Genomic DNA, 22,530 nt, shown 5'->3' on the forward strand with positions numbered 1-22,530 from the left:
GCAAAAACCAAAATTAAGAGGTTACACACCAGTAGCAAAGACAAAATGAGGAAAGCATTTTCTAATCAGAAACTGCAAAGGAATCGGGGCTTTTACATGATAGTGAAATTAGGGTTTGGATGGTGGTATTCTTTCAACCAACTTTTCACAAATATTTCCTGGAACTGGCCCAAGGAATGAATCCTGATTTTGCCTATTCTTTTTCCGACGTAATTGAATTCACTTGTTTAGGTTTCTGCCTCTTCCACCTTTCATCCGGTGGCAACACAAGTGTGTCTCAGCTCTCACAGGGCCACACTCAGTTCGGTCTGCAGGTCATGCTGGGATCTGCTTCTCCAGGGATCGGCCAGAGATCTCTGAGGCTCTCAGTCCTTTCTTCTACAGCTACTGTCTTCCCCCGACCCCTGAGAAATTCCTCCAGACCTTGTACTCCCCCATGCTACTTGTCAACTCCCCCCTCCACCTCTCGGCACCCCAATCACCAAAGTTTACCCTACCATGAAAATGAGTGACCCCATTTGCTGAGAAAGAGACCATCTCTAGGAGCAACTGAGTGAGAGAAAATATGAACAAAAAGTCTAGAACCCTTGACTGAAATCGCTTAGGATTGCACTAGCTGCCACTGGGCTGAAGCAACATACATTCCTAGTGGCTAAGGGATCGGTAAAGCATGGGCATGAATCCCTAGCTTTCGTTGTGTGGGGCTCTGGAAAAGATTTAGCAGTACCCACATCAGGTTGGAGCGAAAGGTTTCTAAGGACTCACTGGTTCCCATGATAGCCTTTGAGACCTCAGGCCTCTGGCTGGGCATGTGCTCAGCCCAGGGACAGGAAAGCAGCTCCACAGGGAGGACAAGCTTGCCAGACAATTCCCACCCCAGACGGGCACACCCCCTTTACCCCCTTGTGCTCCTGGAGCTCTCCCTGGCAGGGTGGTGGCTTGCTGACAGTTCAGGTTTTACAAACTTTAGCTTCTACATCTGCTCCTTGAGCTTAAAAATCTCTTTAGATGAAGGCACTACAAGGGTAAAAAGCCTGTGTCTCTCTCCTTTCTGTCTCTGAATGAAAATGGAAATGTGGAGATACTTTTTTTTTTTTTGGAGACGGAGTCTGGCTCTGTTGCCCAGGCTGGAGTGCAGTGGCACGATCTCAGCTCACTGCAACTTCTGCCTCCTGGGTTCAAGTGATTCTCCTGCCCCAGCCACCCAGTAGCTGGGACTACACGCGCCCACCACCATGCCTGGCTAATGTTTTGTATTTTAGTAGAGACAGGGTGTCACCGTGTTGCCCAGGCTGGTCTTAAACTCTTGAGCTCAGGCAGTCTGCCCACCTCAGCCTCCCAAAGTGCTAGGATTACAGACGTGAGCCACTGTGCCTGACCAAGATAGTTTTTAAAGAAGAATTTGATTCGGACGTAGAAACTTAAACAAAAAGACTTCTTTATTTCCTCTTTGGGGATTATTTTTCCCCACTATGTGTATCAGAGGCTAATTGCTGTGGACACGCATATGCACACACACACACACACACACACACACACACACACACACACACACACAGCACCGGCAGTCTGGCAGTCTCTGCTCTCGTACTCACATTTCATCCTGAGGATGTGGGGGCCTCTAGAACAAGAGCCCACAGTGAATGTGGAGTAGAGTTTGGTGAGAAGCCAGCAGGCTGGTGGGCCCCATCTTGCCATGAGTGGTTCTTTAGCCTGGTTCTCGGCGGGAATCAGAGTCTGCGTGATTTCTGCCATGGCTTCCCAGAATCTAGTTGTCCCGTCTCCAAGTGCAGCCTTCTACGTGCAACAAGGGAATGTGGGCTTCTTTGAAACAGGGTTCTTAGAGCAGGAGTGTAGGCAGCCAAGTGTGAAGGGTGTCAGCCAGGGTGGCACGCCTTGGGGGAAGAAGTGGGACCAGCTGTGTCCTGGGCCAATTGCAAAAGGGGGGAAGCCTGCAATGAGAGACAGAGCAGTTCTCCAAGGATCCCACTTGCTCTGGGGCTGTCTTTTGTCATTTTAAAGTGGTGCCCGTCATCACTGGTCTTACCCTGGCTCCAGAACATGCACTAATTTTCATTCATTAATGTATTCCTTCAAAATCAAGTCATTCACATACAAGTGCTATTTAGTTCTCACAATCCATGAATTAAGCGGTATTGTTCCCATTTTATTAATGAAGAAACCAAGGCTTCAGGGTAGTTAAGCAATGTGTTCCCAAGGTGAGGCCATTAGTTACTGGCAAGGACAAGAAGTGTCCTCAGAATCTGGCCTCCTGATTTTGAATTCTTCCCCTTGCACACCGTTAGTCAGTGGACAGGAGAGGACAGTCAGTCCTCTGTATTTGTAGGTTTTGCATCTGTACATTCTGCAGATTGCAGATCAACAATATTTGGAAAAAAATTTCCACAAAGTTTTAAAAAAGCAAACACGCTTGAAACTGTGGCGCTGAATTCCTTGGAACTGATGTGCAGGCATTGTATTAGGTATTAGATCTAGAGATGATTTTAAGTATATAGGAAGATGTACATAGTTTATATGCAAATACTACACTGTTTTATATCAGGGACTTGAGCACCCTCATTTTTTTTTTTTCAGATGAAGTCTCACTCTGTCTCCCAGGCTGGAGTACAGTGGAACAATCATGGTTCACTGCAGTCTCTGTCTCCTGGGTTCAAGCGATTCTCCTGCTTCAGCCTCCCAAGCAGCTGGGACTATAGGTGTGCACCACCACACCTGGCTAATTTTTGTATTTTTAGCAGAGATGGGGTTTCACCATGTCAGCCAGGCTGGTCTTGAACTCCTGACCTCAAGTGATCCGCCCATGTCGGCCTCCCAAAGTGCTGGAATTATAGTCATGAGCCACTGCACCCGATCCATCCTCAAATTTTGATATGAGGCGGTGTCCTGGACTCAATCCCTCATGGATACCAAAGGACGACGGTACTGTATTGCTAGCATGAATCCAGTATCGAGCAGGCACTGTTGAGAATTCCAAGACACTGACTTGGTTTCTGTCATCTTGGTTCCTTACAACCTGGTTAGCCACCATGAAGAGCTAAGGAAGGGCTGGGTGGTATGTGCTTATTGAGTTATCAGTTCATTGGTTCACCAAAGGTTCTTGAGCACCGTGTGCCAGACATTGGCAGGAGTAGAGGGACACAAAGATGAAAAGCATGTAGTTTCTATTCTCCAGAAGTTCAGTCTAGACAAGGTTCAATGCTTCCCATTGCTTTCAGGTTGAAATCCCAAATCCCTGTGTGGCCCACAAGGCTGTTTGAGACCTGACCTTTGCCCCTCTGCTCCGCCTCATTCTGCTCCAGCCACACTGGACTTCAGTCACTTCCTCCATCAGGGTCACTTTCCTCCCTTGGGGTTTTTCCACCCTGGCACAGCTTTACAGAAACGTTATATGAGCAGGGGCTTGAATAATGCATAGGTTTCCAAACAGAAAGTGATGGGCAAGGGAGGTAGAGGAGTCTCAGTGGTGAGGGGCATTCTGAGGAAGAGTAGCTGGGGAAGTTTCATAGAAAAGGCAAAACACCTGCTGTACATAACTGACAGTCAATAACTATTTGCTCAACTGAGCTGGGCTGAGAAGGCTGGAGATGGGCAGAGGCTGGCAGAACGGAAGCTGGGGGAGCTGGGGGAGGAACACCTGCGCAAAGCCTCAGGAGCTGGGATCACCTGAAGATGAAGACAATGGGGTCTGAAAGGCCGCCATCCTTGAGATCGGGGTGGGGGTCCTTTGGGCAGGTTCAGGAGGTCAGACAGTGAGGTGCGGGAAGGTGGTGATCTGTGGGATGGGGTGGCCTGGCCTGGCGGGTGAGAGAGCTGAATTCCAGTTGTAGCTCAGTGCCTGGCTTGGTGATCTTGGTCCAGTCACTCCTCTGGGTCCCAGAATTTGTGAGGATGATGGAGCAGATAATCTCTAACCCTCTCCTTTCCAGATGAATTGTGCTCCTTGAAGCTCAGGTGATGACCGAGTTGCAGGAACCCAGGATGGACAGCAGGTGCTGGAAAAGAGGAGGAAATCCCAGGCCTCCACTGCACCCGAGGCTGCAGAAAGAACTGGGGGCTGGAGAGGGAGCCAGAGGGTGAGGGTCCTTCCACGGAAAGGATGGGTGGGAGTACCCACAGCCCGTGACTTATCGGTGTCCCATCAGGACCAGGTCAAACCCCAGCGGAATTCTCCAAGACAACTTTCTCTCACTCCCACCCTGATCTCAAGTCCTCATGTGGGAGGGCGGGGGTGGGTGTCAGGACTGCCATCAGAGGAGAAGGTTGCTGTGGCTAGTAAAACTGAGGGCCAGGCTGGACGCTGGACGTTTTCAAAGACTAAAGGGGGAGGGCAAAGAGCTGAAGGGGCTCTCGGGACTGTCCAAGTAACAGACCAAGCCCCTCACATAGGTTTTTTTTTCTCTAGTGACCCCATTCTGCCCCATGGATGTCACTTGCTTTTTGTCTTTGTCTTTTTTTTTTCTTTTTTGGAGCTTTTGGAAAGGAGGAGCAAGGCGAGGGAGGTGGGAAGAGACTTTTTTTTTTTTCTTCACATGAGCCCTCGGAATTACAGTTCACAAACTATTCAGTAAACTGACCGGCCTCAACCTCCCCTTCAACGGCCTAATCTAAGGGGTGGATCTATGTGTTTTGTTGCTTGTCAGAAACAATCGCTGCGCGGCCCATTACATTTACAGCACGTCGCCCTTTAATTGGTGTAACACGCTGAGGCCTGAAAGGAGGAGAGGCCCACAAAGGCGCCCGTGAATGAGCCTTGACTCACACAAAAACACTCTGCAGAAGTTCAGAGCTGGCCACTAACAAGGAGGTAGGGAGTTAGTTTGAAAAGAGGGTGAAGTTCAGAAATGTGTCACCTTGAGGAGCCTCCCATCAAAGCAATGGTCGCATTGACAAGCTGCAAAGAAAAAAAGTTAAACCTTCAGGGCTTCGGACTCGCCTGCTGGATTTATTCTTAAACTTGAGGAGGGGGGATGGAGAGGGAGAGTCTTTTTCTTCTCCTCTTCTCCACCCTTGTCTCTCTGCTCCCACCCCCTCCCATTTACTTCAGAGAGCCTTAAAGAAGTCAGGGGGAAGAAACATACCTCCCACCCCCCTGCTAAGATGCACTATTTAAAAAACAAATGTATAAAAAGTCAGGCTGAATGCGGCTGCCTGAGGCTGCTGCTGCTGCTGATTTCGGCCTCTGTGGGAACAGTGATTTGTCCCTGCCCTCTAGTGTGTCCCTTGCTCATCTTCCGAGGCGACTCCCCCGGCCGAGGGGCGTTGCGGCCTAGGCCAGGGCGCCGGGCAGGCTTGGAGACCTTGTCCCCGGAGGCCGCCAGGGCCAGGGCGTGCGTGGAGGGTCCGTGTGGCCGAGGGGACCGGGACGCGCCATTCGGAAGCATTTGGGAGAAGGGATCCGCCCCTGCGCCAGTCGACCTCAGTGGGGTCTTGCGTGTGAGGGTCCCGCCACATCCCAGGAAGGACTCAGTTTTCCCTCCTCCTGCCTGTAACACTGCGAAGACCCTACCCCAGCCCACGCTTCGGTTCCAGTTGCAAAATGAGGCATTTTAAAAAGAAGACACCAGCGTACCCGGGGTAGAGGTGGGGGACAGGGTCGCACCTCCCATTCCCTGGACTTCCACGGTGATGGGCTTGACCCCTCTCTCACACCTTCCGCGCTCCATACGCCCTGAATCCCCCCTGCGCTGTTGGTGCTGGGGTCGACCTCCCTGGGCCCCCTTCCCGCACCCTGCCCTTCGCCTTCCTCGGTGGGGGGCGCCCCGCCACGCCTGCGCCGGGGTGGGCACCTCCGCGTCTCCAGCCCCGTGCGTGCCCCGGCGCCCCTAGCCGCCCTCCTCCGCTCGCCCCCTCCCGGCCTTTGTCCCACGATCGGACCCCCGCCCCTCGCGCTGCTCCTGTGAACCGGCTGCCCCGTGCGAAGGCGGGGGCACTTTTCAATGCAGCGCCGCAGCTCCCTCCAGATTTGTAATCCGCCAAAAAGCCGCTGATTGCCGCAATCGTTACTTTTCATTAAAAAAACTTAGAAGCAATTTGGGAGAACCCTTCTCAATGAATACATTTACCCCCGAACGGTCTTTATTCTCCGCCTCCACTTGATGAGTTTCTCTGGCACGAATCGGTTCTTACAGGCACAGAATGGGCAATCCCTTGATCCCCGTCAATTGTCATCCTGAGTCGGGGCCACTTTGACCGCCAATAGTGGGGAAGTCAGAGCTAATCCTCAGAAGGAATCACGGGAAAAGAAAAGCAACAATAACCAAGTCAAGCGTAAAAAATGAAAGAGAAATCTCTATTATCACTCACTACATTTCCCAGCTATGTACTGAAAAAATCAGCTCGCTTGTCATTCGAGTCAGACACCCGCACAAGAATATGAGGTCGTGGTGGGTTGGTAGACTCACACGACGTAAGGGGCGATATTTGAGAGCGAAAGGCCTCTCTTCTGCCTCTGCCAAATCCCCCTCACATCCGCCATAACCATTAAATACAGACTGACTTTATTCTGTATGGGGAGGCCAGGGGTGGGTGGTGAGGGAGCCCCCAGCTGTGCCTGGATACAAAAAAAAAAAAAAAAAAAGAAATCCCTGGAGAGAGGGGTGGGGGCGGGGTGTGGATGCGAAAGAAACGCGCCCCTCGCCCTCCCGCTCTGGGTCCCGCGGGCGGCTGGGCCTCCTCGCCCGCTGGGGTTCAGCCGCCGCGCCAGCCGCCCCCTGCGCCCCCTGCCCACCGCCCCCGCAGTCCTGGAGGCGCGCGGCCTCGGCGGCTGGGTCCTCGCGCGGGCGCAGGTGTGTGGGGCACGCGCGCACGGGCTCCGTGGGTTGCGGGTAAGGCGGACGCAGCGGCTGCGAGGCCGCGGGAGTCCGCGCAGTGAAACCTGTGAGTGTGCACGCGCGGCTACTTTCCACGCCGACACTTGTGCGATTATTGACCCCGGCCTGGATTGCTTTCTGCTGCAGCCAAGTGAGGGACAAAGTTAGTTCTAAGAAGGCCGGGCAGAGCCGGCCGCAGGGTGGACTCCGGGCGCGGCCGCCGCATCTCCGGGAGGGGTCGCCCCAGCAGCAGCGCGCCCCTCCCTCCTTCCCTCTCTCCCTCCCTCTCTCCCTCCCTTCCTCTCTCCGGAGAGGAACTTCGAGGGCGGGAACTGCTCCTGCGCCCAGGGACTCGGGGGCTGCAGCCCGAGCCTCTCCTCGCACCGGCTCTGGGAGGGCCGCGGATGGCCTGAAGTCCAAACTCCTCTGGCTGAGAAGGGGCCGGGGCCGCCGGATGCACGCGCGGTCCAGGCGGTCAGCGGCCTTTCAGTGCTCTCGCGCTCCGCAGGCCGACTTGTGCTTCTGGGGCTACTTTCATTTTCCCGGGGTGGGTCGAGGGAGCCTCCCCTGGCTGGTCGGGAGGTAAGGCCGCTTCTCTTGGTCGCCCGCAGGGAGGTGGTTCCTTCTTCGCTTCGTCCGACCTCGCCGGGCCCCGGAGACGCCGCTGCAGCCGGCGGCCCGGCTCCGGGCTCGCGCCTCAGCCCCTCGAGGCATGGAGCGGCGGTGGGGGCTCGGAGGCAGTGCCCATTTCCCGCCTCACCCCCAGGCACCCTCACCCCGGAAGGGAAGCCCTCCGTGCCGCTCCCTTTGGGGGAACCTCTCTGGCCTGTCACCTCCCCTCTTCGCACCACAGGCACATCACGCACCGCATCACATGTGTACTATTACTACACACTACATACCATTTAGACCAACGTTCACATATTTGCGTCTGTACCAAGAAAAAACATTCACGCAGCAGCAAGGTTATGAAATAGACTCACATTGACACGAGAGCTGGACTCACCTGCACACGCATACACACACACGTACAAACTCTTGCGCACCCAGGCGCACCCCCGCGTTCGCTCTCTATACCAGCTTGCGCCCTTGGGCGCCCGCGGACTGGCTCCGTCCGGATTGGCAGGTCAGGCGGGGGGGAGGACTAGAGGGAGCCAGCCGGGTGGGAGTCGAGGACTTTGGCCTTGGGACCTGGGCCTCCTTGGGGATTCCCGTCTGTGCAGATGTCCCGAGTTTCTCTTAGGCCCCGACTGTACTCACGCCCTTCACCCCACGGGCGGTGCACCGGAGTTGGGACCTCCCCAAGGATCCTCACGCACTAGACCAGAGCCCGCAGTAAGGACTGGGGGGCGGGTTCCATTCACCCGAGCACCAGACGCTCGCCCACGTGCCCCCTAAGGGGGTGGGTGGGACGCCTTCGCGTGGCCGCGGGCGTGGGGGTAGGATGGACAGGGAAGAAGGGGATCCTATCGGAGTAACCCCAGTCCTCGCCCCAGTTGTGCTGATCGGGGTCGGGAGGACGTGGTAGAGGGCGGGGGTGATTATCGCCTTCTACAAAGCCAGTGAAAGCTTTTAGTCCTCCCCAGATTTACGTAAACGCGAATCTCCGCTTGGTCCGCAGTCTGGAAAGGGTGCTTGCCGAGAGGCCGACACTCTGCAATCCTAATTAGTGATTTTTGTCCCCTTGTTACTGGGCTCAGCATCTCATGCAAATGAACTCTTCATTTCAGCCACATTACCCCAGATCCAGAATTAACTGACTCTTATCTTTAATGATATGCTGCTGAAGTTCTCCGAGCCCGGCTAGCTTTTTATCTTGATTACTCTAATCAATAAGAAATGATAGAGTAGAATTATAAACTCTATTGGCTTTTAAATGTTGCCGACAAGCCCCCTAGATGCCATTCCTGTTCATTGTTATTTATTAAAATGATCCTCAGCCTAACAGCGGATGCAAATAGGCGAACAAGGAGAATTAGCCTTGGGACTGGTCCCAGCCAGCCCCTGAAACCATTGCCCCCCAATCCCAAGGGAAGACCCCTTACTGTTGGGGCTTGACAAGGTGGAAAATACATATATTTAAAAGTCTTTAAAATAAATTTGCTCTTGTAAAGAGGCCAGAGAAACAGAAAGACAAATTTAAAAACACCAGACCCCCATCCCATCCAGGTAGTCTTAAAGGTGGAAGCCTTGAAAAAGGCACTTTGAGACACAGAGCCTCAAGTTCTGGGAATAACTCTCTCCCCTCCCCCCCATCCCTTCCACCCTCCCCTTCTGCATACAAGTATCTATAGACTTTTGTGTATGTATGTATGTATGTGTATTTTCAGATAGACCTCGGGAAATGCAATTTCCCTCAGTTCTCTTGGGAGAAAAATGGGGCTTGAGTCCCTTGGCGTGCGCAAAAGCAGCCCTCGTTGACCAAGGCGTCCAGGCGCCTCCAGCGGACAGTTTTGGTTTCTTCGACGTCCTGCCTATCCTCTGGCTTGGGCCATTCAGTCACCCACACCCACCCAAGGTCCCGGGACCCCGCAACCCTCCCGAATCACACCTTTCTCGGAGGCCCAATTTGAGAGACACTGTGTTTTCCAAGAAGTCAAAACAGAGGGTGCGGGCTCTTTTTTCCTTTGCTCATAGAGAGTGAAAGGCGTTTTGTCGTGAGATATGTCGGAAGAGGATGTGAAACATCCCTCTTCACCCTCGATCAAGTGCCTCACCGCCCTTCGCCCCACCTCGGCTCTGAGTTTCGTCTCGGGTAGAGTGGGAACTTTCAGATGAAGGCCAGGGGCTGCTGAGAACACCCGGCTGTCATCTCTCATTAGAATAATGTACGAATTTCAGTAGCTTTCGTTTAGATCCAACACAGACTTATTAAGAGCCTACTCTGCCTTAGGCACTTTGTCGGGAGGGCAGCCCAGGCTCAGAGGCTTAGGGGCCTCTTTCCCTGGCACGCTTGACCCTCCGCCCCTTCAGGGCTTTGGGTGGGTCCTCAAAATCCGTGGCATCCAAAGCCCGGAAAGCGCGCAAACCGGAGGTGAGCACACACAAACACACACGCGCCACAACCCGGCCTGCCTCTGTCCTGCAACCCCGCGGGCGTATCACCACTGTCTAAACCCTTTTACGCAGAGCCCTACTCGCCCACCGCTTGGCTACCAGTCCCCAAGCAGCCGCGCCGCCCCTCTAGCCCTCTTAGCTGCGAATTCCGTTCCTTCTCCCCTCATCCCTCAGCACAGCCGAGTGGGCAACTAGGCGTCCTGGCCGCGCCAGGCGGGGAAGCTACGCGCTAGGGTTCCCCAAGGCTCCTGGCTGCTGAGCGGGTATCAGCAAGCAGCAACCCGCCGCCGCAATGGCGAGGGGCTGCGTGCGTGCTGGAAGCGGAAGCGGCTGGAACGCAAACTCAAGTCCTTGCCAAGGCCGCGGTCGATCCGTGGAAAGAGAAGTTGCAAATCGCAGGCAGGCTAAGCCTTTTTTTTTTTTTTTTTTTTTTTAATGACACGTGGGGGGAAGGGCTGAATATATCAAAATCATGTAAAATTTCTGTTCTTAGCAGCATCCTTGTTATTAGGAATGATGAATAAACCGCCAGGATTATTCTGGACTGTAAGTTATCAAGAGCCCACTAATTTCACATTAAAGCCCATTGACTGCAACGGCGTGATTGAAGGGTTTTTAACAATTAACATAATCAGAAAATGAGCTGAGATAATTTTTATTCAACTCATTACTTTTTAATCATGTATTTCTTTTAATTAATATCTTCTCCGTGAACATAACACAAAGCGGAGCCCCAGTGCTGGCCCAAGCCAGCCTGCGGGACTGAATTTGACACAGCCAAACATTTCACCAGCAGCATTCATTGCATCTCTATTGTGGCGTGGGCGAAATAGAAAAATCTTGTCCAAAAGTCACCATGTTGTTTTGAAACACAATTTTAAAAGAGGAGGAGGACGTTGGGAGCCCACAAGCCATACGCTTTCAATTCGACTTGACTTTTATATTTGGGCGCCTCTCTTGGTTTGCATCCAGAGGGATACAAATGGGAAGAAACAGAAGAAGAGGAAGAAAAGGCTTTTGGAGATGAATGTCCCGTCCTGGGCTCACAGGGGAGTGGGCTGTGGTTGCTTGCGCCTGGTACACTGGCTGGCTGGTGAGAGAGTTGGAGGCAGAGACCTTGGCCTTTGAGTCTTGGCCCCAGCGCACAAACCTGACCTAGACCGTCAGGCCCTTCCACCACCACCACGCCACTTCCTGGGCTCTGACCCAAGCTGGCGAAGTCCCTCGGCTTCCCGAGCCCGCCTCGAAGTGGGAGGTAACTGCGGGACCCTCTTTGGGCAGGATCCTGGATCACCGCCTCCTTGCCTACCGCTTAGGCGTTTGCATTGCAGCCTGGATGCCACGACCTCGCCAGTCCCCCAGCACTTCCTGGTATCCCCAACCCAGGAAACTTCATCCTATTGAGATGCCTCACATGTGGTGGAGAATGATTATTTATTTGTGGCACGGGGGTTCCAGTCTCCCCCGTGACGTCCCCAGTCGCCACTCGGGAAACTCCGACCCCGAGGCGCATCTCGCCCTTGGCCTGACCACGGCATCTCCCACACCTCCAAAAAAGGCTGTTTCCGGACTAAGATCTCTCGCAGTATGGGAGCCGAATCAGTCTCGGAAAAAAGAAACAAAGTCGACCCCTGGTGGAAGAAAACGAAAGTTTAAGAATATAAGTTTTGGAATCTCTGCTCAAACGTCTGTACCAGAAACAGAGCATAGGGAAGAGGGAGTAGAGGGGAAGGAAAGGATAAATAAAGAAAAGGAAAATTGGGAGAGATAGAGAACAGGAGAGGCTACATAGCAGATGGAATTCAGGTGGAGAGAGCCGGGAGGAACGAGCCTCAGAGAGACTGACATTTTAGGCCTTGAGTAAGCTTGTTTCCTTAATCCTTGTGGCCTGGCCAGTGTCAGGGGTCAGGCAAGGACACCTAATTTTCTATTTCTCTCCAGTGTAAGGGCAGATAGAGGTTTCTGTTGGACATTGCAGCTACTGTCTGCCTGCCCTAGATAGCATTCAGAATCTTCCTTCTGTTTTTTCCAAACAAACCTCTGCCTCCCAGCATCTTGACCTCTCAGTCTTCTACAGGTGATGGCAACTAAGGCAAAACTCCAATCTATAATGGCCAGAATACTAGCCCCGTTCCTCTCTAGTATTTATTTGTTATTCAATTTTAATAGGGAACATCTGGGGTACAGGTTGAAGCCCAAGGGATAGAGGAATTCCAGGCACTAGAGCAAAACAGTGAAGGAAAGGCTGGGTGTAGAGGCTCATGCCTGTAATCCTAGCACTTTGGGAAGCCGAGGCAGGTGAATCACCTGAGGTCAGGAGTTTGAGACCAGCCTGGACAACATGGTGAAACCACATCTTTGCTAAAAATAAAAATAAAAGTAAAAAATTAGCTAAATTAGCTGGGCATGTTGGTACGTGCTGTAGTCCCAGCTACTTAGGTGGCTGAGGCAGGAGAAACACCTGAACCCAGGAAGTGGAAGCTGCAGTGAGCCAAGACGCACCACTGCATTCCAGCCAGCCTGGGCGACAGAGTGAGACTCCATCTCAAAAAACAAAACAGAACAAACAAAACAAAACAGTGAAGGAAGAACCACTGTCCTGCAGCCTCTGCTGATGTCCAGAGCCAAGCAGTTAAAAAGAAAAGGTGACATCAAAGATAAGATCTCACTGGTGAGCATATCACTGATTACCTGGAGTGAGCACTTTGGGTAAATCAAGGAAGTGCAAAGGTGGCATTAGTGTCATTGAGCTCCTTTTAAAGCCTCTCTTGAATCCACAGTCAATATGTGCCTCTGTGTTTGCTCCCTCATCTTTCTACCTTCTCTCCCACACTCTCCTATGTGTACTGATATTCTGCAGGGACTTCTTTCAAACATCCTATTTCTCCTGCATCCATGTCAAGCCACAAGCACTTTCTTTTCTTGGAAACCACCCTAATCCATTCACTTATTGGAGGCTTATCCATCCTTTAAGGTAAAGCTCAAATGCCACTCTTCCAAAAATGACTTCCTTGTCATTTCTTCCACCTTTAAACTCTTCTCATGTAATAACTAACTTTTCCTTTAATTTTCTTCTTCTATCATAACTACCACATAAGGCAGTTAATTGTATACATCTTTTATTTTTTCTACTAGTTTGTAAGTACCTGCAGCTAATATTGCCCACAGCACTAAATCTAGGACTTTGCCCTTGCCCTCCCTGCATCAGTTCTCAACAAATGTTTGTTGAATTGCTGACCATTTTCTCTCTCTCTTTCTTTCTCTCTTTCTTTTTTCTCTTTCCTTTCTCTCTTTTTCTCTTTCTTTTGAGACAGAGTCTTACTCTGTTGCCCAGGCTGGGGTGCAGTGGCACAATCTTGGCTCACTGCCTCCTCTGCCTCCCAGGTTCAAGCACTTCTGAGGCCTCAGACTCCAGAGTAGCTGGGAGTATACATGTATACCACCACACCCGGCTACTTTTAGTATTTCTAAGTAGAGATGGGGTTTCACCATATTGGCCAGGCTGGTCTGAACTCCTGGCCTCAAGTGATCCACCCACCTCACCCTCCCAAAGTGCTGGGATTACAGGCATGGGCCACTGTGCCCAAGCTTGTTGAACATTTCCTAAGATTCAGAGTTTGAGTTTAAGACCCAGGCTAGAAGCAGGGAGGTTTTGGGCTGGTTTTTCTGGAATCTCTGGTGTGAACCACAGCCACTCCTTGGCAACTGAGAACAGCTCTTGCTGATGGGTGTGATTCAGGAATGCTCTTGGAGGTTGTGTCTGAGTATTAAAGGGAGGAAAACTGTATGCTGTGCTTGTGATTCTCATGTAAGTGCCAAACATGAATGGGGCTGGAGGGAGGGCAAGACACACAGAGTACATGACTTAGGCTTGAGATGAGAAATACCAAGTCAACAAAGGGAACCCTGGCAAATGAATCAGAGCCGGAGGCAGAGCTATGGCGACCCAACTTTGGCCCAGGGCACTCTCCCCAGCCCACTCTGTCTCATCTTTAAGGCTTTCCTGAACCCTCATTAGGTGGCGTCCTTTTCAGTCTTTCCTGTTCATCAGAGCATCGTGACACATCAGTTCATCCTAGTATTTTAACCACTGTTCTGGAAACAGCTTGAACGTCCCATGGTGCCTCTGGCTAATTTAAAAGGTGATTTCTTTTTTCCATTTGGACTGAGTCTGAACAGTACAAAGCAGAGAGAAGAGTGTACAATTATCAAAGCATTTTTTTTTCTTTTGAAACAGAGTCTTACTCTGTCACTCAGGCTGGAGTGCAGTGGCACAGTCTCTGCTCGGCTCACTGCAACCTCTGCCTCAAGCAGCTCAAGTGATCTTCCTACTCCATCCTCCCAGGTAGCTGGGATTTCAGGTGTGTGTCACCATGCCCAGCTAATTTTTGTAGAGATGAGGTTTTACCGTGTTGATCAGGCTGGTCTCGAACTCCTGATCTCAAGTGATCCACCCGCTCAGCCTCCCAAAGTGCTGGGATTATAGGCATAGCCACCGTGTACGGCCATATTTTGCCTTCTTGTTTCATACCTCCCTTCTGGTTTGGCTGTGGTATTTTAAAGAGAATTCCATACATCAATGTCATTTAAAGGTGTCATTTTATTTTGCTCATATAAGAAGGCCAGAAATTAGTAGTTGCTGGCTTTAGCAGCTTGGTGACAACAGGGTACACGTTACTTCTTAGCTTTTTCCACTTGCTCTCAAGATGGCCACTGCCTCTCAAAACACCATCTCTGCTTTCAAGGCAGGAAGGGACTATGCCAGCCATCTCTGTCCCTTTTAATAGGAAAACATGTGCTTTATCAGAAGTCCCCCTAACATAATTCTCTTGGGTTAGAACCAGCTCATGTGGCATCCCGAGCTGCTGGGGAGGCTGGGAAAGCAGTATTTGGCTTTTAAACCTCTCTAGTAGAGCCAGCAAGGGAAAAGGGGGTTGGACTTAAGTGAAATGTATATCCCTCTACACCAATGTTATCCGTCTTTGCTCCCTAACACATACCATCTCCTACACGTTCATAAATTTCTAGTCATACATTCTGTAGGACAAATAGAAAGAAGTAAGGGTGTCCATAAACCCCTTTGAATGACCAAACGGATGGCAATCAGACAAAGATTGGCTCCAACCTCTAGGAGTGAATGATTTCTTTGGATGCTAAGTACTGTGGTCTCACTGTGTTCCTCAAAATTCGTATGTTGAAACTTAATTACCAATGTGATAGCATTAAGAGGTGGGAGCCTTTAGGTGGCTACTATGTCATGAGGACACGTAAAGGGGCTTGATGAAATGGGTTTGCTCTCTTCTGCTCTTCCACCATGTGAGAACACAGAATTTCTCCCCTTTTTGCCCTTCTGTTCCTTCCACCATGTAAGGATACCTAGTTGGCATCATCTATGAGGAATATGCCTTCACCAGCCTCCAAACCTGCCAGTGCCTTGATCTTAGGCTTCCCAGCCTCTAGAACCATGTGAAAATAAATTTCTATTGTTTATAAATTACCCCATCTCAGGTATTTTCTTATAGAAGCACAAACAAACTGAGATACTAAGGTAGATACAGTTCTTTTGTTTTGTTTTGTTTTGTTTTGTTTTGAGACAGGGTCTCCCTCTGTCACCCATGCTGGAGTACAGTGGCACAATCTCAGCTCACTGCAGCCTTGACCTCCCAGCTCAAACAATCCTCCCACCTCAGCTTCTCAAATAGCTGGGACTACAGGCATATGCCACTACACCAGGCTAGCTTTTAAATTTTTTAGTTGTAGTAGAGATGGGGGTCTCCCTACGTTGCTCAGGCTGGTCTTGAATTCCTGGGCTCAAATGATCTCCCACCTTGGCCTCCCAAAGTGTTGGGATTACAGGAATGAGTCACTGCACCTGGCCTAAAGTTGGGTTTTGACTTGTCTGATGATTCCATGTTGGTTGAAGGATATTAGAGGAAACTAACAATATGAGAATGAAGTTGGGGTGAGCGTGAGAGGCCAGGGCAGATTTGCAGGAAACAAAACAGAAGCCAGGTTCTCACGAGTCAGAAAGCTGCCCTGACATCAGGAGATTTTCACTGTAGTGGGATTTCTAGCTACCTCTGTTCAGTATCTCCGACAGATGATATTTGAATGTTTGAAACTCCCCCTTAAAGTGGATGAAATCTATATCATAGTTAGCAATAATGTTAAAATTTAAATAGTTCTGGAAAATTAGCCTTAACTTACTTTTTTTTTTCAAGATATAAAGAGCTGATAGGAAAAATGATGTCATTCTTATTTAATTTAAATAAAGTTCAGGCCAGATGCAGTGGCTCATGCCTGTAGTCCCAGCACTTTGGGAGGCCAAGGTGAGAGGACTGCTTGAGCCAAGAAGTTTGAGATCTGCCTAGAAAAAAAAATTAATGTTAATAAATAAATAAAGTTTAGATTCTTCACTTCCAGGGGCCAAGAGTAAGAAATCAGTCCTTTTGTGTACTGCTGCTCAGCAGAGTTCTAGTTAGAATATTAAACAAATGGCCAGGCACCATGGCTCATACCTGTAATCCTAGCACTTTGGGAGGCTGAGTAGGTGGATCACTTGAGGCCAGGAGTTTGAGATTAGCCTGGCCAACATGGTGAAACCCTATCTCTACTAAAAATACAAAAATTAGCCTTGTGGTGGTGGGTGCCTGTAATCCCAGCTACTTGGGAGGCTGAGGCAGGAGAATCACTTGAACCCAGAAGGCAGAGGTTGTAGTGAGCTGAAATCACGCCACTGCACTTGAGCCTGGGCAACAGAGTGAGTCTCCATCTAAAAAAAAACCACAAAAAACAAAAACAAAGACTTTGCTGGAGACTAAATAGCAAAGGCATAATAAAAGTGAAACAAACAGCTCGTAAATAATCCAGTTTCTGGTATTTTTCTTTAAAAAAATTTTTTTTCTTGATTTGATAATCCAGATTTTCAGACACAGCTTGTATTCCATGATTAAAGACCCATAGCATTATTCAGGGAACCCAGGGAAAGAAATCTTTTGAAGATTTTCCTTCTTCTATGTGGTGGATGCCATTTTAACCTCCATCACCTAAGTATGCACTTAGTACTAGTGCTATTTTAAGCTCTTGGCATCCACATTGAGAGAGAGAAAGAGAGGCTGAGTCTCCCTCCTGCCTCTTTAGATTCTGACTAGAGTTCTAGTTTCCTGTCTGATCTCCCACAATGTACTCAAATGACTGACTCCCCAAATGACCTCCCTCTTCAAGTGAGAGATGTATTTACAAGATTGGGGCCTGACTATGACCCCTGCAGGATATTCGTATCAGAATAAAAGACACCATCCCCACAGCCTCAACACTCATACACAACAGGGAAACAGAATCGCAGCTGGGGGGCCGGCAAGGGGGCCAGTGCAATAGGAATGTAATGTCCATACAAGAACCAATATTAGCTCCTCTGAGTAGGGGAAGGATTATCTGAAGAAAAGAAGTAAGGCCAAACTACAAAATGTGGAAATGAGCAGAAAGCTAAGCCTAGGGTCAGAAAAACATAACTCATGCTTTCCAAATAGATAGTAAGAAGTACATCACAGTAACAGTCAGAGTTAGCATTACTTTATGAGACCCCCAGGCTCTATGCTTCTGAGAGTCCTGGGAGTGTTTCACTTTGTTCCTAGAACTCATCCTGTGGCAATCCTGGGCGCTGACCCTTTTCCTCTGATGCACTCTGGTGACATATCCCATGACTGCCTGCCCAAGTCCCCATGCTGAGCACTTCTAGTCTCTGTGCACAGCCTGGCTGTGCAAGGCTCCTGACGCCACCATTAGAGCACATGCTGGCCTTTCTCCCATCAATGACAAGTCCCTAATGCTGCCTGTAGAGTTGTTGATATTGCCTCTGGGGATATTGATGCCTCTTAACTTAGCATAATTTTTATTTTTATTTATTTATTATTTTGAGATGGAGTTTCACTCTTGTTGCCCAGGCTGGAGTGCAATGGCGCCATCTTGGCTCACTGCAACCTCCGCCTCCCTGGGTTCAAGCAATTCTCCTGCCTCAGCCTCCCGAGTAGCTGAGATTACAGGCGCCCACCACCATGCCCAGCTAATTTTTTTTGTATTTTTAGAGAAGGGAGTTCTCCATGTTGGTCAGGCTGGTCTCGAACTCCCAACCTCAGGTGATCCGCCCACCTCAGCCTCCCAAAGTGCTGGGATTACAGGTGTGAGCCACCATGCCCGGCCTCTTAGCATAATTTTTAAAACAAAACAACCTCTTTTAGTTCCTGCTGTTTCTACTGCAGTCCATTTGCTCAAAACAGGAGAAATTGAAGGGGGTTGGCCTTGGGAAGGGAGTCCATGTCAGACTTCCTGGCATGCTCCACTTTGTTTTTGAACTAAAAGTCAGGTCTCTGCCCCTGGGGAGCCATTATTATCCCAGCAAGCCCCTGGATTTCTCAAGTTCCAGTCCTCTAGTGGGCTGCCTCCCCTCCCTGACCTTACCATATTCCTTGTATAAATCCCTGCGCCCACGTCTGCTATGTGTATGCTGGGGCCTTTGTTATGTATGACTCATCTACTTCCCCGCTTTTCTGTTTTTCTGCTACCTTGTATGTCCTCAGCAAAAGTTAACACTAAGCCTGAAAAATATAGTCTCGCACATATAAAAACCAAGGAAAAAAGCAATACGTGATGTAGTATTGAGAACTTCATCAAAACTGTGTGTAAGCAACAATAGTCATTTAAAATGTTTTAAATTATTACCCAATTTAAAAAGTATAGGACCAATAGAACATTATATCTTGAGATTGCCTTAAAATCATTTGCCTCTCTTATTTGGTAAGTAAGCTGAGGCTCAGAGAAATTAAATGACTAGTCTAGAGCCACAGAGTTGATTAGTGAAAGAACTAAATTAAGTGAAACTTTTACAAAGTGTAATATATGAATGGGAATTTACATATCTATATAGCATTAGTGTACATATTCTAATTTGAAGCGGTAAAACATTCTATAATAATCTTGAGCTTTAGCTGTTGACTAAACTGAATTTCAGTTTGAACATTATCTTCCCACTCCCAACCCTTAACACATCAGCACAATATGCTCAGCTAGGTCAAAAAAATTCTTTAAAGGTCAAGCAAATGATAATTACAAAGGAATGGAGTGCTTCCAATTTTACTCTCACAGACAATGCGATTTTTATTCATTAGCTTATAGTTTATATGCAGTTTACTGTACTGTTAGCAGATGTCTCTGGAATGTGAGTGCTGGCTGTGGGACTTTGGAACACAGAGATGGCTATAACCAAAGAACAGTCAAGGAAGCAGAGATTTGTAATTATTTGGTTCATTTGAGCCCTCAGGTAGCTTATTTGGATAACTCAGAGTCCAAGGCCTGGATTTTCTCATGTTAATCATTCTAGTTCTCTCTCTTTTTTTGAGATGGAGTTTTGTTCTTGTTGCCCAGGCTGGAGTACAATGGCACAATCTCAGCTCACTACAACCTCTGCCTCCTGGGTTCAAGTGATTCTTCTGCCTCAACCTCTCAAGTAGCTGGGATTACAGGCATGCACCATCACACCCGGCTAATTTTGTATTTTCAGTAGAAACAGGGTTTCACTATCTTGGTCAGGCTGGTCTCAAACCCCTGAACTCAAGTGATCCACCTGCCTCAGCCTCTCAAATCTAGTTCTTAACAGGTACCCAGTGGGTGCTTAATTAATGCTTAATAATGAGGGCGACAACTCACATTTTATAGCATGGTCCTCTCCATCAAATCTTTTTACACATGAAGTACTAATAATTATAAAACCTTCACTATATGTTGTATAGCTTCAGCCTGAGTAAAAATGCTGGGGGATCAGCCTGGCATGGAGGCTCATGCCTGCAACTCCAGTACTTTGGGAGGCCAAGGGGAGACGATCTCTTGAGCCCAAGAGTTTGAGAACAGCCTGGACAACATGAGGAGACCTCTCTACAAAAAAACTTAAAAATTAGCTGGGCATGGTTGTGAGCGCCTGCGGTCTCAGCTACTCCTCAGGCTGAGGGAGGAGGATGGCTTGAGGCAAAACTGACTTTGTAGATTGGGAAATTGGATGCTAGGCAGACAAATCAGTGGTTTTCACAGTTGGTCTGAGTAGTACAGAGGCGTGAGAGGGGAGTTGGCTGGGATGAGCAGGAACCCTGTTTAGGCTGTGAGAGGCTCTTACCTCCTATTTCCTCTTTCCAGAGCTCCCACTTTGTCTTCATGAAAAGCAGCAAAGCTGGGGGTGACGGAGTGAGATGCTATCTAAAAAAAAAAAAAAAAAAAAAAGCCGAGAGACCGCTGTAAACATTCTTTCTCTAGCTCGACCGTATTAGATTGGGACCTGACAAAACAAAATTTTAACAGGAAGAAAAACTCAGAGAAAATATTAAAGATGAGCCGGGCGCGGTGGCTCACGCCTGTAATCCCAGCACTTTGGGAGGCCGAGGCGGGTGGATCACGAGGTCAAGAGATCGAGACCATCCTGGTCAACATGGTGAAACCCCGTCTCTACTAAAAAACTACAAAAAATTAGCTCGGCATGGCGGCGTGTGCCTGTAATTCCAGCTACTCAGGAGGTTGAGGCAGAAGAATTGCCTGAATCCAGGAGGCGGAGGTTGAGGTGAGCCGAGATCCTGCCATTGCACTCCAGCCTGGGTAACAAGAGCGAAACTCCGTCTCAAAAAAAAAAAAAAAAAAAAAAAGAAAAGAAAATATTAAAGATTATTTTCAAATAAAAAGGTGAAACAGGAAACTATCCTGAGCAGTTTTTTAAAAAAAGATTTTACAAAACTGAGAAGATAGTACAGCGTTCCCATATACCCCATACCATTTCCCCTGTTATTAACATCTTACATTAGCATAATAAATTTATTACTATGAATACACCGCTATTTATATGTTCTTATTAACTAAAGTCCACAATTTACTCAGGTTTACTTCATTCTATGGAATATGTTTTCTGTTGTTCCAGGATCCCATCCAATATGCCACATACATCTGGTTTTCTTGTCTCCTTAGGTTCCTCTTAACTGTGAGTTTCTCAGATTTTTCCTATTTTTGATGACTTTGGCAGTTTTGATGAATACGACTCAAATATTTTGTGGGCTGTCCTTCTCTTTGGATTTGTTAGATGTTTTGTGCATCATTAGACTGGAGTTATGGGTTTTTATGAGGAATATCAAGAAGGTAAAGTGCCATTTTTGTCACATTATATTAAGGGTACCTACTTTTTTTTTTTTTTTTTTTTTTGGAGCAGGGTTTTTCTCTTGTTGTTCAGGCTGGAGTACAATGGCGCAATCTCGGCTCACCTCAACCTCCGTCTCCCAGGTTCAAGCAATTCTCTTGCCTCAGCCTCTCAAGTAGCTGAGATTATAGGCATGCGCCACCATGCCCGGCTAATTATTTTTCTATTTTTAGTAGAGACAGGGTTTCTCCACGTTGTTCTGGCTGGTCTCGGACTCACAAACTCAGGTGATTCGCCCGCCTCAGCCTCCCAAAGTGCTGGGATTACAGGCGTGAGCCACCACACCCGGCCCAGGGTACCTACTGTTTTTTTTTTTTTTTTAAATTCATTTATTTTCCATATATCCTCTGAAGGATACCTACTATTAACATACTCTACCATTGTTGATGTTGACCTTGATCACCTCGCTGAGGTGGTATTTGTCAGACTTCTCCACCATAAAGCTACTCTTCTTTCTCCCTCCTTTCCATACCGTACTCTTTATAAGGAGGTCATTACACATTTCCTCACTTAAGGAATGGGGAGCTGTACTCCACCTTCTTGAGGACAGAACATCTACATAAATTATTTGGAATTCTTCTGAAAGGAAGATTTGTCTCATCCCCATTTATTTATTTCTTCTGTCAGTTATATCAGTATGAACTTATGAATGTTTATAGATTATGGTATAATTCAATGTGGGTTGAGTATTCTGCTTGGGACCAGAAGTATTTTAGATTTTGGATTTTGGAATATTTACATATACATAATGAGATATCTTGGAGATGGGGCCCAAGCCTAAACAAGAAATTCATTTGTGTTTCATATACACCTTATGCACATAGCCTGAAGGCAGTTTTATACAATATTTAAAAATCATTTTGTGCATGAAACAAAGTTTGTGCTGAGTACTTAGTGGTGGGATTTTCTACTTGTGGCATCATGTCAGCACTCATAAAGTTTTGGACTTGGAGCATTTCACATTAGTGGGGTTCAACCTGTACTATTTCATTTTGTTGCTCAAATTGTTCCAACTCTCACCATCTCACAGCTCTTTCGGATGGTTTCTGTGTCCCTTTGACACATTCACACCAATGTTGGGTTTTTTACTTAATTGTTCAATTTCAGCATACATGTACAATAGTATCAGAATTGTTAACCCGTGGGAAATGACATCAGCCAGAGGACAGTGCTCATGTATAAGTCCCTTTTGTCTTTTTTTCTTTGCAATTTATTTTTAATTTTTATATATTCAAGGGGTACATGTGCAAGTTTACACATGGATATATTATGTATGATGAGGTTTGGGCTTTCAGTGTACCCACCACCTGAACAATGAACATTGTACTCAATAGGTAATTTTTTGACCTTCACCCCTCTCCTATCCTCCCCCACTTTTGCTGTCTCCAGTGTCTATTATGTTTCTCTGTATGTCCATGT

General features: G+C 48.3%; 1 long non-coding RNA gene across 1 annotated transcript; it reads right to left on the reverse strand.

Moving 5' to 3' along the window:
* Positions 1-2,846: 2,846 nt before the first annotated feature.
* Positions 2,847-6,347, reverse strand: LOC116549055. The gene is made up of 3 exons (XR_004267690.1): positions 6,084-6,347; positions 4,872-4,912; positions 2,847-4,013 (listed from the first exon to the last, which is right to left on the reverse strand). It is a non-coding gene; the product is annotated as an uncharacterized LOC116549055 (long non-coding RNA).
* Positions 6,348-22,530: the final 16,183 nt, after the last annotated feature.

This window comes from Sapajus apella, unplaced genomic scaffold, assembly GCF_009761245.1.
Source record: "Sapajus apella isolate SASKATOON/1434 unplaced genomic scaffold, GSC_monkey_1.0 scaffold6, whole genome shotgun sequence".
Lineage (NCBI taxonomy): Eukaryota > Metazoa > Chordata > Mammalia > Primates > Cebidae > Sapajus > Sapajus apella.